This window comes from Alosa pseudoharengus, unplaced genomic scaffold, assembly GCF_046254945.1.
Source record: "Alosa pseudoharengus isolate Yale_2024_CS ecotype anadromous, Long Island Sound unplaced genomic scaffold, YU_APseudo_1.1 YU_APseudo_1.1_scf_20, whole genome shotgun sequence".
NCBI classification, from domain to species: domain Eukaryota; kingdom Metazoa; phylum Chordata; class Actinopteri; order Clupeiformes; family Clupeidae; genus Alosa; species Alosa pseudoharengus.
This window is the reverse complement of record NW_027468664.1, coordinates 28,337,866-28,342,865: the sequence shown is the minus strand read 5'-3', so window position 1 is coordinate 28,342,865 and position 5,000 is coordinate 28,337,866. Positions and strand designations below refer to the sequence as shown.

General features: G+C 49.9%; 1 pseudogene; it reads left to right on the top strand.

The window, feature by feature from the left end:
• Nucleotides 1-5,000, top strand: part of LOC143136725 (protein kinase C-binding protein NELL2a-like) — a 78,460-nt pseudogene that overhangs the window by 6,164 nt on the left and 67,296 nt on the right.

Sequence of the window (5,000 nt, the reverse complement as noted above, 5' to 3'; positions counted from 1 at the left end):
CTATCTAGTGTCAACCCACAGCAGCACACAAGTGACATGCACACACACACACACACACACACACACACACAAACATACAGTGCAATTTTGCACTCTGACACATGTAAATATGGAAACATTATACAATTCTACATTACCATTGCTGTTGCATATACCGCTAGCACACACACACACACACACACACACACACACACACACACACACACACACACACACACACACACACAGTCACAGACAGACTCCAGTATTTGGCCAGGCTCCCCCTCACCCTCTGTGGCTGTGCTGTTCCTGTCCCCTGCTCTGTGGTGGGGAGTGTTTGGCACAGCTGGAGCTCCACTCGTTGGCCCAGAAAGCAGAGCAGAGGAGAGGAGAGGAGAGCAGAGGAGAGGGGAGGAGAGGAGAGGAGAGGAGAGGAGAGAGGAGCAGAGGAGAGGGGAGGAGAGGAGAGGGGAGGAGAGAGGAGGAGAGGAGAGGGGAGGAGAGAGGAGGAGAGGAGAGGTGAGAGGAGAGAGGAGCAGAGGAGAGGGGATGAGAGGAGAGCAGAGGAGAGGGGAGGAGAGGAGAGCAGAGGAGAGGGGAGGAGAGGAGAGAGGAGGAGAGGAGAGGGGAGGAGAGAGGAGCAGAGGAGAGGAGAGGGGAGGAGAGGAGAGCAGATGAGAGGGGAGGAGAGCAGATGAGAGGGGAGGAGAGCAGATGAGAGGAGAGGGGAGGAGAGCAGAGGGGATGTGGAGGAGAGGAGATGAGGGGAGAGGGGAGCAGAGGAGAGGGGTGGAGAGGAGAGGGGGGGAGAGGGGAGGAAAAGAGGAGAGAGTGGAGGAGAGGAGAGGGGAGAGGAGAGAAGGAGAGGAGAGGAGGGAGGAGAGATGAGAGGAGAGGAGGGACGGAGAGAGGAAAAGAGATGTGGCTAGAGGAGGAGAGAGGAGGACAGAGAAGAGGGGTGAAAAGAGGAGAGAAGAGAGGAGGAGAACATTGGGAGGAGAGAGGGAGGGGATGAGAGGAGGAGAGGAGGGGGGGAGAGAACAGTCCAGACCAGAGGAGAGGAGAAGAGCAGAGGAGTGGAGAGCAGAGAACAAGAGAGAGGAGAGGAAGAGAGAGGAGAGGAAGAGACAGGAGAGGAAGAGAGAGGAGAGCAGGAGAGAGCCCCGTCTTCTGCCCAGCCAGTCAGTTAACGACTGTCCACCCTAACTAGTGCTTGGGCTCAGAAGTGTGCCATTGTCAGTCACAAATTATGATAACGATGTGAAGAATGGTATCATTGAGCATCACTTTCAGAGCAATTTGTGGACAATTGAAACCCTTACAGCCAAACAGAATCCATCACATTTTAAAGGCATCACATTACAGTAATACAAGGATATTTCTCACAGGCTGTTACAAAATGACTGACGTGACCAAACTGTACTTCTTTGTTCAGGGTATGTTACAGCTGAAACATCGGTCTGCAACGAAATCTGAATGCAAACATAAACACTTGCACTCTAGCCCTACATGATGGAATAGCTTGGAAGACCTACTGTCTGTGTGTGTGTGTGTGTGTGTGTGTGTGTGTGTGTGTGTGTGACAGCTTAACGGAAACCGGTGAGAGGTCTTTTACCTGTGGCTCTTACCTACCTGGTGGTTCACCAGATGTAACTGCTGAGCAGCCCAAGCGTCAGTTTTAGAAGTTCCGTTTTTAGGTGTTTGGTGATGATAAGCCAACATGAATGTGAAACAAGACAGGTCCTGGATGCCCCGCCCCATTCACCGCCCCAGACAGCGCGGCAGCCTGTATACTGAACCTTGCAGCATGGCGTCCATGACAATGCTATCGGTCTGCCAGCCCAGTCTTCTTCACGGTCAGGACCATGCTGATTCTGCTTGGGTGCCTGGTCTGTTATGGAGTTGAACCCCCGCTGCTTGCATGGTGACTGACCCCCTTGCACTGAGAGTCAGGCTAGAGCTGTCTATCTCTCTCTCTGCCTTGCCTATGTCTCTCTCTCTCTCTTTCTCTCTCTCTCTCTCTCTGTCCAGTGGCTTGCACTCAGAGTCAGGCTCAAGCTGTCTGTCTCTCTCTCTGCTTTGCCTCTCACACACAGTCAAGCCCAAGCTGTCTGTCTTTGCATTGCCTCTCACACACAGAGTCACGGGGGAGCTGTCTCTCTCTCTTCCCAATCTCTTGCATCTAGAGCTCAGCTTCTTGCACTCAGAGACAGGGCCAACCTGTCTGTCTGTCTCTCTGCCCTTCCTCTTTCAGTCAGGCTAGAGCTGTCTGTCTCTCTGCCTCTTGCAGTGAGAGTCAGGCTGGAGCTGTCTGTCTCTCTGCCTCTTGCTGTGAGAGTCAGGCTGGAGCTGTCTGTCTGCCTCTTGCTGTGAGAGTCAGGCTGGAGCTGTCTGTCTCTCTGCCTCTTGCTGTGAGAGTCAGGCTGGAGCTGTCTGTCTCTCTGCGTCTTGCTGTGAGAGTCAGGCTGGAGCTGTCTGTCTCTCTGCCTCTTGCAGTGAGAGTCAGGCTGGAGTTGTGTCTGCAGGCCACTGGCTAAAAATGAAGCCCTTTGATGTGATCACTTCAGAGAAACCTCATCACTTATTGATGGGTCCATTAAAACACCACTGACAACTGAGCACCCGAGAAAAAGACAGGATGGAGAGAGAGGGAGGGAGCGAGGGAGAAAGAGAGAGAGGGAGGGAGGGGGAGAGGGAGGAGGACAGAGATATGGAGGGAGAGGGAGAGAGAGAGGAAGGAGAGAGAAGGACAGAGAGGGAAGGAGAGAGAGATGGGATGAGAGAGAAGGGGAGAGAGAGGGGGGGAGGGTAAACGCAGAGAGGGAGAAATCTGAGATGACATGGAGAGGGAGAAAGATGTAGAAGGGGGTGGAGATCTAGATAGATAGATAGATAGATAGATAGATAGATAGATAGATATGAAGAGAGCTGGGTAGAGAGGGGGGAAGAGAAAGAGGAGGGACAGAGGGGGAGCAGGGAATTGAGATGGAGAGAGAGAGAGAGAGAGAGGAGGGGATGGAGTGAGGGATAGGAAAAGAGAGACCGCAAAAGAGAAGGAAGAGCAGAGAAAGAAGGAGGGTAGGAGAAGCAGAGAGAGGATATAGTGGAGGAGAGGTGGATAGAGAGATACGGGACGGGAGGGGAAGAGCACAGCGGTGATGGAAGAAGAGAAGCCAGGCAAAGATCAAAGGTGTCACTGTCTAAACCCTACTCTCTCTCTCTCTGTCTCTCTCTCTCCTCCATCTTGCTCTCTCTCTCACTTTTTCTCTTCTTTCTCGGCTTCTCTCATTCTTCTTATTTTCACCTCCATACTCTCGTTGTTTGTTTTTCTTTTTATCTTCTATCTCATTTCTCCTCTCTCTCTTTCCCTTTTTCTTGCTCTCTGTTTCTGTCTCCATTACCCCCTCTCACCTTCCCTCTCTCTCTCTCTTTCCCCCTTCTTCCTCTTCTCTTTCAATCATCTCCGTCAGACAGTCAGACAGCTCTGCGGGAGTCGAACCTGTCAGGTGTGTCAGGTAGTTAAAAGGTGACAGTGAAGGTGATAGTAGAACATGACGGAGGCGTTATGTGACACGGCTACTCTGCCAAGACACACGCCGTGTGTTAGATCTCCTCTCCTGTCACAGCGCAAAGGACCGGCGCACACACGCGTGTCATTGACATAAAGCATTAGAAAGATTCTCACTTTACAAGGTCCATATGAAGGTTATTTTTGAAGTCTTATATATATATATATATATATCATTTTTATTTATTTATTTGTGTAGCCTTTATCCGTTAGGGCAGCAAAGAGGGGACAGGGAGAGATAGAGAGAGATGGGAAGTGGGTTTGGGAAATGGCCTCTGGTCAGACCTAGAACCAGGGCCCCTTTGGGCACTATCTGGACCTGTGTGGTATGGGATGTAGGAAGGTTATTTAGGTGATGGAATAGTTTTGGAAAAGAGTTGTTGCTTTAATGGTGCTTTACGTCAGGTCCGCTGTATTTCAGCCATTTTCATTCATTCATGCAGCTTTCTCTCTTTTTATTCGTCCATCACCCTCTTAACTTCTTCATCCTTCTCTCCCGCTACCTTGTTCTCTTATCTTATGTATGTCTGTTTGCCAGTTTATATCCCCCCTCTCGCTCTCTCTTTCTCTGTTAGACACATCTGTCACACTCTTTCTCTCTGTCACTCTCTTTCTCTCTCTCCTTTCTCTCACGGGATCAAAAGAGTATATATAATTCTCTCCCTCTCTCCTCCTCTCTCTACATTTTCAGGTTTATGACATCTCCCTCTCTTTTTGTCAGAAACACATCTGTCACTCTCTCTCTCTCTGTCTCCATCTCTCCCCTCCTCCTCTCTCTATATCTCCCTCTTGTTCCCCTAGTGCCCCCCCCCACTGCTCTCGATCTTGCAGGAACAGCAGTGCTGTTTGTGATGTGTGTGTGAAGTGTTTTTTCCGTGTGAAGACTATATTTATTGTTTCAATTAAGCTGCGTTCTAGTGTCAAGCACTCTCACTCTTTTTCTTCCCCTCCTACATCTCTCTCTCTCTCTCTCTGTCTCTGTCTCTCTGTCTGTCTCTTAAGGGTATGGTGGCTAGGCGTATTAAAATGGAGTTGGCCTATTCACCTTATTCCGCGCGCATACATGGGGGCGCTAGCTTTGCCCACATTGTCTCCGAACTTCCGTTTGAGCAGTAGCATCCATTGCGATACATTGAGATAGCAGAGCTCTATCGAGATGACGGGCGTCATATGTTATGGGTCATCCTAAAGTTAGGAACGTTTATTTAGGATTTTGGTGACTTAAGACATTTCTGTTATACACCTTTCCTATCTGAAGTTAGGAAAACACTGACTTTGGAGCGGCTGTTCTGTAATGACTTTCTAAACTAGTTACCATAGTTACCAAACAGATACGGATTTGCGAGTTTCTCCATGATACAGCGGCCACTGCCGCATATCGTCTACCCACTCCATAGGGGTGAATAGCCTTGGGTAGCGAAGTACAATTGCAAATCTGACCTCCTGATGGCAT